The 10888-nt window shown below is 39.1% G+C and overlaps 1 protein-coding gene across 1 annotated transcript in view; it reads right to left on the reverse strand.

Moving 5' to 3' along the window:
* The window catches only part of LOC128531338 (uncharacterized), a 123081-nt gene that overhangs the window by 101316 nt on the left and 10877 nt on the right, over window positions 1-10888 (reverse strand). The gene's annotated exons all lie outside the window — the stretch shown is intronic.

Raw genomic sequence — 10888 nt, forward strand, 5'->3', positions numbered from 1 at the left:
AGACATTTGTAAATTTTTGGTTGTTCATAAACATATAAATTGCTAAAGTCTGATTACACTGCATTCAGCAAAAACTGGCTACAATAATGTGTGCAGCATGTATGTACAAGTTTGTATTTTGGATAAAATAACAGTTATGCATAATGTGATCATGACATAATGCTGTAATTCACACCAGAGAAGACAAAGACCCGCGTAATGAGCCTCTTAGTCAGGTACGAGCTGTAAATGGACTCAGGTATGTGACTGTGAGGAAAGTGCTACAAACAAAGAATTAAAAAATATATATAAATATATACTTTTTTTTAGTAATGTATTTAAATATAGTTTATATAGTTTATTATAGTTAGATATAGTAAACAGTCAGGCAAAATAACTCAAGGTTTACATACAAGAATCTCAGGAACAGGACAAGGTGATAAACTCGGGTTTAGGGTTGGGGTTAAACCTGGTTTCTATTTTAAATATTGAAAAATTATAAATTTGTATTTTCAGTTTTAAAAATGCGATAGCTTTAAGTAAAAGCTGAAATTCTGTTATTATATTATCAAAACCTTTCACTGCATGGGGAATTCTATGGTTGTGTATGTGGAAAACAACAACAACAACAACACCCTTTTATTTTATGCACCCATTAGTATGCAGTCACAAACTAGAAAGTGCATAAAATATATGTTAGTAGTAGTATTCATACAAATTATTATTATTATTATTATTATTATTATTATTATTATTTACAAACTTGCATTTGGCAATTTTTATTTTTATAATAAGCAAATCATGCACTTTTTTCATGGCAATGCAAAAGCAATGTAATTTTAATTATTTAATTATCCAATTCTAGATAGATTTTTATGTTTTTTACACTTTTCTGCAAAACATTAAAAGGCTTTAACACATTAATGCTTTTTAACATAAAGGTATTAACCTCAGTTTGTACTGTTCTACTGTAGACTGACAAGTTAACATTAATGTTGACTCTTGCCGTTATTTTTTCAGTTTAAATACGTAATTTTGTTTGAGCTTTGTTTTTATTTGCTGTTTGTCTTGCATTTGTTTATTTGTTGGGTAGCTATTGTGGTTTCTTAGTCCTACTATTGCCCTAGTTTCTTCTGAAACTTCTACTGAAACTGGCTCTAGATCTACTGTAAATTCTACACACTTGACAACTTAGCAGGTTTGTTATGATTAGCTCACCATTGCACCCATTGCTAATCAATAGTCCTGTCCCGAGTATGTACAATTCAATATTGACACTCAAGTAATACGTCTCGTTTTTAACCTTTCCAAGTTCTCCCACACCACCTCACTCCTCCGCTCCCTGCACTGGCTTCCTGTAGCTGCCCGCATCAAATTCAAAACACTGATGCTTTCCTACAAAGCTAAAAATGGCCCAGCACCCACTTACCCCTCTGCGCTAATTACACCACGCACTGCACCACGCCCCCTTCGATCCTCCAGCACTGCTCGCCTCATCCCACCATCTCTCAGGGATCGAGGGCGGCATTCATCCAGGCTCTTTTCTGTTCTGGCACCTAGGTGGTGGAATGAACTTCCTCTAGATGTCCGTACAGCTGAGACTTTGACTATCTTTAAACGAAGACTCAAGACGCATCTGTTTCTTCAGTACTTGGACTAACCCCCCCCCCTAAAAAAAAAAAAAAAAAAAAAAAAACTCTTACAAGTTGTTGGACTAATGGCACTTAGTTATTAACCTAGTTAACCCAGTGTAAGTATGTATCCAATGATGTAAACACTATGTAAGTAATAATTATTAAAGGGTCACAGTACATTATCTAGGGGGTAGTCATGGATTTAAACTACGCTTAACCTCTAAAACAATTGATGCTTGAGGCATACAAACATTTCTAACTTCTAGATGACATTTTTTTATCGATTTGTATAAGGTTGAATAAGTAAGAATATTTTACAAAAAAAAAAGTTACCAGGTATAAATTATTATAGCCAGTAAACTATAAACTAAATTATTAAGTTTTTAAATTAAGAAGAGTATGAATAAGTGGTACGGTTAATCTTCCCAAGCCAATGAATAGATTCATTTTTTACTGACCCCTCTAGGATGTAGTCTTACCTTCCACCTATTGTTCCTAGAATGATATTTGAAGCTGCCATGACATTGACCAGGATAAATCACTAACCTAAAATGAGCATGTGTTACTCCTGATTATGTATATTGCTTTATTGTAAGTTATGTTGCATTGTGATGCAGTCGGAAAAGATGTGGAAGTTGATAACTGTGGTAGGGGCACTGGTAGCTCAGTGTGTTAAGGTCGTGGGTCACAAGGTCAGTGGTTGAAGCCCCAGCTCCATCAATTTGCCACTGTTATGTCCTTGAGGAAGGCCCTCAAAGATAAAGGGTGGGGGGAGGCATATTATGTTTATGTTTAAACTTAAAAATAGCTGCATATAATTCAGCTGCACCAATAGTTTCAACCCTAACTAGTGCAGTCGACAGCTTTTCATTTCATAGAAACCTTATCATATTGTTTTATGAACATTACGAAAAATAGACACTGCAGTATGAATAGACACTGTGTATAAAATGGAAGTGAATGTATAAAATGTCTAAAGTCCAGTATATATTGTATGTGTGTGCGTGTGGGGGTGCAGGGGAAATTACAGTACTCAGCCTCACTGGTTTCAATAAATCAGTCCAGAAGCATGATGATAGAAAATGCCTATCCTATAAAGTTGTCCTAACAGTGAATAATCCTAATTGTGGACAAACCTCAACAAAACAAAGTCCACAGTCCAAGAAAATGGCATCTGGGATTCCACTCGTGATTTAAAGGTGCAGAGACAACATTTTACTGTGAGATTCATTTAATTAGGCGTGATTACAGTTTTTGAATATGTCAAGTGGATTGCTATGCTTTACAGTACATTGTAAATTCGTGTCAAAGGTTTATAATACTCATTTTTTCAAACTTGAGACCAAATTGGACTTACAAACTTGCTCCCAGAATGGAAATCATTTGTAAGTTCGGGCTAACCTTATTAAAACCTGGATGGATAATGATAAACTGTCACCTTTAAAACTTAGGACAAACTGCTGTAATTTGTGGAAACAGCTTAGACTTTGGATCAACGGAAAAAGGTCATGTGGTCTGAGGAGTCCAGATCGATGGATGTGTCAGGGTAAGAATAGAGGCACATGAAGCAATCATGCATAGTGCTCGTGTACAAACCTCTGGAGGCAGTATTATGTATGATCTGGGAATGCTACAGTTGGTCAGGTCTAGGTTCAGCAATGTTATGTGGCAATAAAATAAAGCCTGCTGACGACCTGAATGTACTGAATGGCCAGGGCCCGGTTTCCCTAGAGCTTCTTATCGCTAAGTAGTTCTTAAGTTGTACCTTAACCTCTCTTTTAATGTTTTGGCGCGATTCCCGAAACGTTCGTACTCTAAGTATATCTTAGGTAAGTCACACATTCATAAGATTGGTCTGGACCAACCTTAACTCACTCTTAGCGTAGTTTCAGCCAAGTCGCCGTCACTGTGCAGCAGTCTTTATAAATCAGTGGTGTATGCAAACACATTATGGCACGTTATCAAAGTTGTATTAATGATGGAATATACTGTAGGCCTGTTTAAGAATTTTATTTTATTTGGTATCAGAACTAATAGAGTGACTTTTAATTAGCCTATTTCATAATGTGACTAATGCATTAAAATTGGCAATCACTTTTAATATTGAACGGGTGGCAAAAAATTTGGCTCTAAGGCTAAGATCGTATAAATGGATAATTATGGTGGCATCCAAAAAGCAACAGATATGGCAGCGATACAGTGTGTTGTTGTACCTGAAGACAGCGCCATCTGCAGAGCCGTGTGGTTCATGCAATTTGTTGTTTTTTTTTTAGGCAAAACTTCAGCCTTTTTTCATATTTTGCCTGAGGTGGCTATTTTAAAAAAGCTTTGCCTTCCAAGGCAACAGATTATGAAGCTTCTTGACCTGCTCAGACCTGCGCTTGCCAGGAAAACACGTCATACTTACGCTCTACGTCCCGATGTCTAGCTGTTTGCTGCTTTTTGTTTCATTGATCATTAGCCATCATTCATGACTGGATGGACTTTTCTTTTGACATGTTTTATTTTATGATCAAATTTGATTTAGTTAAATGAAAAAAATAAACTTGGGAGTTTCAAACCCTGCATCCATTCATTTTTCTGAGTGATTGTAATGATCTGTTATCTTAGCGTATTTATCCCATAGTGCGCTATACAACCCCAACCACTGACATGCTTCACATTGTTTTTGTAGCTGGCGAAGAGTGTTGTCAGCTGTTTGTCAATCAAGTTTGTATACCCGGTTTGTTTCACCGCCACTACAAGGTATATAAAAAATATTAGCGACAGTTTAGTGATTTAATTTATTTATTTGTCTATTATGGCATGCTATTGATAAGTTAACCAATGTCAAAATAAACGTTATCGAAAAAATTTTGTGCAATGTTTAATTTTCATAGTCTTTCTTAATGCTATCATGCAAAATGAGTGAAAAATCGATTCCTGAGCAATCAAATCTTCAGTACCTTCACTGAAGACAGCGCCTTGTAACGTCAGACGTAAGAAGCAAAACCTTAAGAAGACTCCTAAGGGACACGCTTAGAAAAGTAAACAACTTATGTAAGATATATCTTCAGAGTCTTCTTTGCGTGCTAAGAGTGTGCATTATCGGGAAACCGGGCCCAGATCTGATATATTACCTGGGCATGCCAAGATTAATTATGCTGAAATTGTGATTCTGGGAGCATGAAGAATCATTTTCCGACATAAAATAGCCACCAAAGAGTCCTACCCTCAAGTTTATTTAACGTCTTTGAAATATGCTGGAGTAGACTTTATGGAGTTCACTCTCCAGTCAACAATACAAGATCTCCACCAAAGACCACTGAAACTCTGGGTGGGAATAAATGCTGTGACCTTGCTTAAGGTCATTAAAACAATGTCATGACAATATACCCTACCTACTTTTCAAGCATTGTGGAAGATTATGTTTAAACACTGTTCATTGCACAATGTAAACATGCGAACAGGTCTACATGCGAACATGTAGAATGTTTTTTTTTTTTTCCATTACAACTGTGACATCCTATTTATGGGTAAGATGTGGGTGGATGAGAATACTGAGTAAGACATCATGCTTTTTTTAAATCACACATAAGAACCAATCACATGTCTTATTTGGAGCATGCTCAGTAAAGACCACCTATAATATAAATGCAAACCTTATTCCATATAAACTCTGAGTGCGAATATGTAAGATGGCTGGTTTCTGGATTTGCATTTTGGTCGTCACATTGTGTAAGTAATAATGCCAGGTTTTTTTCATGTTAAATTTATTTCTACAGTTTGTTTGGATGATGTTCAATTATCAGACTTTTTTAAACAACAAAATTTACTTTTTGTTGCCTGCAATGAGTATTTTTTTATTTTTTAGTATTTAGTTTTTTTTTTTTTTTTTTAAATTCAACTAATTCATGAATTTTCTTTTCTAGATGCATTTCAACATACACATTCACAATTGCTTACGCCAGAAGTTTATCAGCCTGATAAAATACTTTGTGTGGATATCGGGACCTCGGTTACTTTGCAGTGCTGTATTTTTGGAAAAGGTGTTGGTATAATTACCTGGTATAAGCAACCAAAAGAAAAACAGCCTCAGATTATAGCCAATGTGTTTAAAACTGATGTGGAAATATTTTACAAGGAATTCAAAAATCCTCGTTTCAAACTGAAAAGATCTACAAACTGTTTTAGTATGACAATTTCTAACATCATACTGTCTGATGAAGCCATGTACTACTGTGCCATAATATCACCGTACAGTGTGTTTGGAAATGGGACTTATTTAAAAATTAAAGGTAGGATTTTCATTCAACTTTGCATTCAAATCTGCTGATGTTTTTTAAAAAGTATTTTACTGACTTTTTTTTAGTAACCTCTAACTATTATTCCTTACATTATATTGCACTTACAATTGCTGAAATTGTTACTTTTGCATCAGAAACCTCTAAACCAGCTTTGTGTGATCATTCCGTGGTGTGTGAACAAACACTGCATGGAAACAGCACTAACATGAACACACAAGAGACAACAGGTAAAGTGTCTTACAGTTAAGTATTAATCATTTGTACTAAGTTATTAATATATGAATTTGGGAGACTTATGAATAAAACTAACCCAAATTAACAGATCTCTCCATTTTCCAGTGCTCAGTTTAGGAACGGCTTTGGGTTTGTGCGTGATTTTAATTTTCTGTCTCATTTATCTCATACTGAGGAAAAGAAACTGTGATAAAAGTAAGTGCTTTTGTAATTAGATAAATGCTTAAATGCGGTTGAATTAAAAAGACTTAAATGTGTTAATGTGTGTATTAATAGTGAACACTTCCATAGAAGATTCCCCCGGAATGAGGCAGGTCTGTGTGTTAAAACTTTGTTTTGTAGGTTATACTGTATAAATTAGGATAATTATGCATTATGTATAGTTTATTAATTTTTTTATGTAAATAAACATGACCGTTTTGTTTACTCATTGTTCTCAGTTATTACAAATCACCACCTACATTAAAGAATTTTCCGTTCTGTAACTTGGATATATAGCTACAGCTAGTACATTTCAGTCTACTTAGTATCAGTAATTTAGTATCAGTTTCCTCTGCTTTGTTTTTATATGGTCTTTTAAATCTTCCCCCCCCCCCCCCCCCCCCCCCCCAGGAATCTGAAGCTGAAACAATCAATTATGTGGCTTTGCACTTCTCCAAAAGAAAGGTGAAGGCTGAAAAAAGGCAACCTGGTTCATCGTCGGAGTGTGTGTACTCCTATGTGAAATAAAGTATTAAAAAGTCTTGAGCCAGACCCTATTTCTCCATCCAGAACATATGATACTACTGTAACATATACAATATCTTCTGTGCCACAGTTTTTACTTCTGTAGACATATTTATAGTGTGTCCCGGACTTCTTATTTTTTACATCACACCCCTTTCTGTTTTTTACAAACTGTTTTTTTTTACTCAATTTACAGTAACAGTTTTCTAACTTGACCTAAAAAAATGTGTCTTATGTGTTTAACACTGAATAAGAAACCTAAATTTCTGATGAGCTAAGAACTTAAAAGAAATGCAAACTGTTATTATTTTATACATTTTAAATAGTAGGTTTTATCATATGTTCATCAGAAGGAATTCAAGTTTATGAACTGTATTTACATTCATTTGCCAATTTGCTGCTGTAAGGGTCCTCCACTAGAGGTCACTGTTTTTATTTTGTAGTTTTTGTTGGCCGACTCAGTTTCCCAGCAGGCACCTCGGTCAGGTGATGCAGTGCACACCTGAACCGAGGTAGCCATCAATCAATCTATAAATAGCTGTTTAGACTGGGAAACTGGGTCGAGCATTTTTGGTAAAACCACTGTCAGTTATGTGGGCATTTTGGTTTGTTTTGTTATCTGTTTAATTTGTACTTTGATTTTAGTTGTGTTGATTTGGGCTCTCTTATTGGCAATGTCTCTGTGTATGTTTTGTGTGTCTGTGTTTGTGGAGCTGATTCAGTCCTGTCCTCCTGTGTTCTTGTGGTTAGCTAGAGCAGGTAAGCAGTTAGGTGTATGTGTGGCTAGGAGCATGATTAGCTAAATGCTATGTTGAGTTTATAGTACAGTTACAGTACTAGCATGCTTCTAGCCATAGCCCTTCTGTGTCTCTAGCTGTCCTGTGTTCCCTCTCCCCCTAGTTGCCCAGTGTGCCTAGCCTTTGATGTGTCCTCAGCCTAGCCTTTGAGGGTGTCCTCAGCCTAGCCTTTGAGGGTGTCCTCAGCCTAGCCTTTGAGGGTGTCCTCAGCCTAGCCTTTGAGGGTGTCCTCAGCCTAGCCTTTGAGGGTGTCCTCAGCCTAGCCTTTGAGGGTGTCCCCAGCCTAGCCTTTGAGGGTGTCCCCAGCCTAGCCTTTGAGGGTGTCCCCAGCCTAGCCTTTGAGGGTGTCCCCAGCCTAGCCTTTGAGGGTGTCCCCAGCCTAGCCTTTGAGGGTGTCCCCAGCCTAGCCTTTGAGGGTGTCCCCAGCCTAGCCTTTGAGGGTGTCCCCAGCCTAGCCTTTGAGGGTGTCCCCAGCCTAGCCTTTGAGGGTGTCCCCAGCCTAGCCTTTGAGGGTGTCCCCAGCCTAGCCTTTGAGGGTGTCCCCAGCCTAGCCTTTGAGGGTGTCCCCAGCCTAGCCTTTGAGGGTGTCCCCAGCCTAGCCTTTGAGGGTGTCCCCAGCCTAGCCTTTGAGGGTGTCCCCAGCCTAGCCTTTGAGGGTGTCCCCAGCCTAGCCTTTGAGGGTGTCCCTTGTCCTGTGTTTCCTCTCCCCCTATTGTCCCAGTGCGCCTAGTTTTAGAGTGCTGTCCCTCCTGACTGGGGAGTAACGACTAGCTTGAGTGCCGCCTCGCTTAGTCTTGGAGGGCTGCCTCGCCTAGCCACTGGGTATCCTTTGTCTGTGTTTCTGTGCTCCTATTCCCTAGTGTGTTTAAGCTATTAGGTAAGTATAGCTTAGTGCATGTTGGGGCTAAAGACATGCTTAGCTAGGTGTATGTGTAGCTGACTGCCATGGTTAAGCTTAGCTTAACCATGTTTAGCTAAAAGCCATGCCTAGCTGATTGCCATGTCTTTAGCCCTCGTCCAGTCCCTCTTTTGGTCTTCCGTGTCTCCCGTGTCTCCCGTTCTCCCTAGTGTCTAGTTTCAGCTCCACGCCTCGTTTATGTCCTGTTATGTTTGTCCCTTTGCCTGTGTCTCGCCACAGGGCGTGTTACGTGTCTCCCTTTGCCTGTGTCTCGCCACAGGGCGTGTTACGTGTCTCCCTTTGCCTGTGTCTCGCCACAGGGCGTGTTACGTGTCTCCCTTTGCCTGTGTCTCGCCACAGGGCGTGTTACGTGTCTCCCTTTGCCTGTGTCTCGCCACAGGGCGTGTTACGTGTCTCCCTTTGCCTGTGTCTCGCCACAGGGCGTGTGTTTGTTCCCCTGTCTGTGTCTTGCCAGAGAGCCCCTGTTAGCCCAAAGTTAAGTATGGTTTGAGTTTGTTTGTTCCTTTGATTGTATCTTTATTTATACTTTGTGTTTACTCATTATTAAAAAGACTCTTTTTTTGGTTACACCACCCCTCTGCCTCTATGCCTGCTCCTTCCGCCCACAGCGTTCAACACCTGCCACAACACCCCGTTCATGACAGAATGCTCGACCCACCAAGGCATAGCAGAGGGGGCTGGGACTTTAAAGCGGCAGCCTCACGTGGAGGCCACCGCTGCAGTGCCAGCAGCAAAAATCTTGGGCAATGTAAAACATGTATTGTTCTCCACCTTCACTGTCTTTCCCATATCTAGGAGAGTTACGTTGTGGAGAAGCCCCAAAAAAGTGTACCACCCAGACTGTTGCATGCCCAGAGTGAAGCATGGTGGTGGATCAGTGATGATTTGGGCTGCAATGTCATGGAATTCCCCAGGGCCAATACTTGCTAGATGGCTGCGTCACTGCCATGGACTACCGAACCATTCTGAAGGACCATGTGCACACACATATACAGTATATATATATATATATATATATATATATATATATATATATATATATATATATATATATATAACTGGTGTGAATAATACATTTATTTATTCTAGCTTGTTTTGCTTTTTCCTTCCTTATTTGTTGAATTATTTTTTTTTTCTTCATACAGATATATATATGTGTGTGTGTGTGTGTGTGTTAAGCCCAACTCAATTTCACTCTGAAGCTCACTACTTAGGCAGCCTCCCCTTCAGATATGCAAAGGAGCGGGGCCGCGGAATTAGGCACGGCTAGTAAGCTATCGCCGCTAATGATCCTGTTGAGTTGCTGAGGACTTTACTACGCGGTGTGAGAGCGACGTGCTCGCAAAACGCAGAGAAGCGGCAAGCTAGCGGGGCAATGGAACGCACCCCAGGAACCTCAAAGAGGTGAGTATGTCTTTGAATTCTGCGACAAGGACAGCCGTTTTTGTTCCTTTTTTATTTCCTCAGGTTAGAAAATTTAATTGCTAAAGTGTCTGTCTGTATTGGCAGAGAACACACACTGTGTGTAAGCAAAACACACTCGACAGTCAGATCATGCAATGCTCAGAAAAGTACAAAACCCCCATGAGCTATATTTCAGACCCTACAGGCCTCATTCAGCATGTTATATATTGTCTATATAAGTCTATGACACCACAATCAGAAGAAGACTAAATGGGGTTCCAAAAGTGCATCTGAATGAACCACAAGGCTTCCAAGACAATGTCCTATGAACAGATGAGATCCAAGTGGAGTTGTTTGGCCTTAATGCCCAAAAACCAAAGAGCATTATAGCAGAAGCACCTTTAGACCCAATGTCAAGCATGGTAGTGGGCTTGTTTTTGCAGTCACAGGACCTGTGCACCTGGCAGCGATCCAGGTAACCATGCATAGGCTAATGCCAAAAAAAAACTTCAATAAACTGGAGCAATGTTTTAAAGAATAATTGACTAAAACAATAGAAAATCATAAATGAAATGATTACTTTAAGTTAGAGATAAAAAAAAAAAAAAAACTATGCTACAATTAAAACTGTGCTTGTATTTTAGTAAGGATTAATAATATCTAACTGCTTTACAGGGTCACAGGGACCTGAATCCAATCTCAGAAGACCTAGGGCATGAGGCGGGGTAAACCTTGGACGGGGTACACAATCTTTCACACACAATGGACAATTTGGGAACAGCAATTAGCCTAACCTGCATTTTTTTGGACTGTGGAAGGAAACCTGGAGTACCTGGAAGAAACTTACCATGGAAGAACATGAAAACTTGAGAAGAACAAGAACAGACTTAAGGAGGAAATCGATCCCGG

Source organism: Clarias gariepinus, chromosome 10 (genome assembly GCF_024256425.1).
Source record: "Clarias gariepinus isolate MV-2021 ecotype Netherlands chromosome 10, CGAR_prim_01v2, whole genome shotgun sequence".
Classification (NCBI taxonomy): domain Eukaryota; kingdom Metazoa; phylum Chordata; class Actinopteri; order Siluriformes; family Clariidae; genus Clarias; species Clarias gariepinus.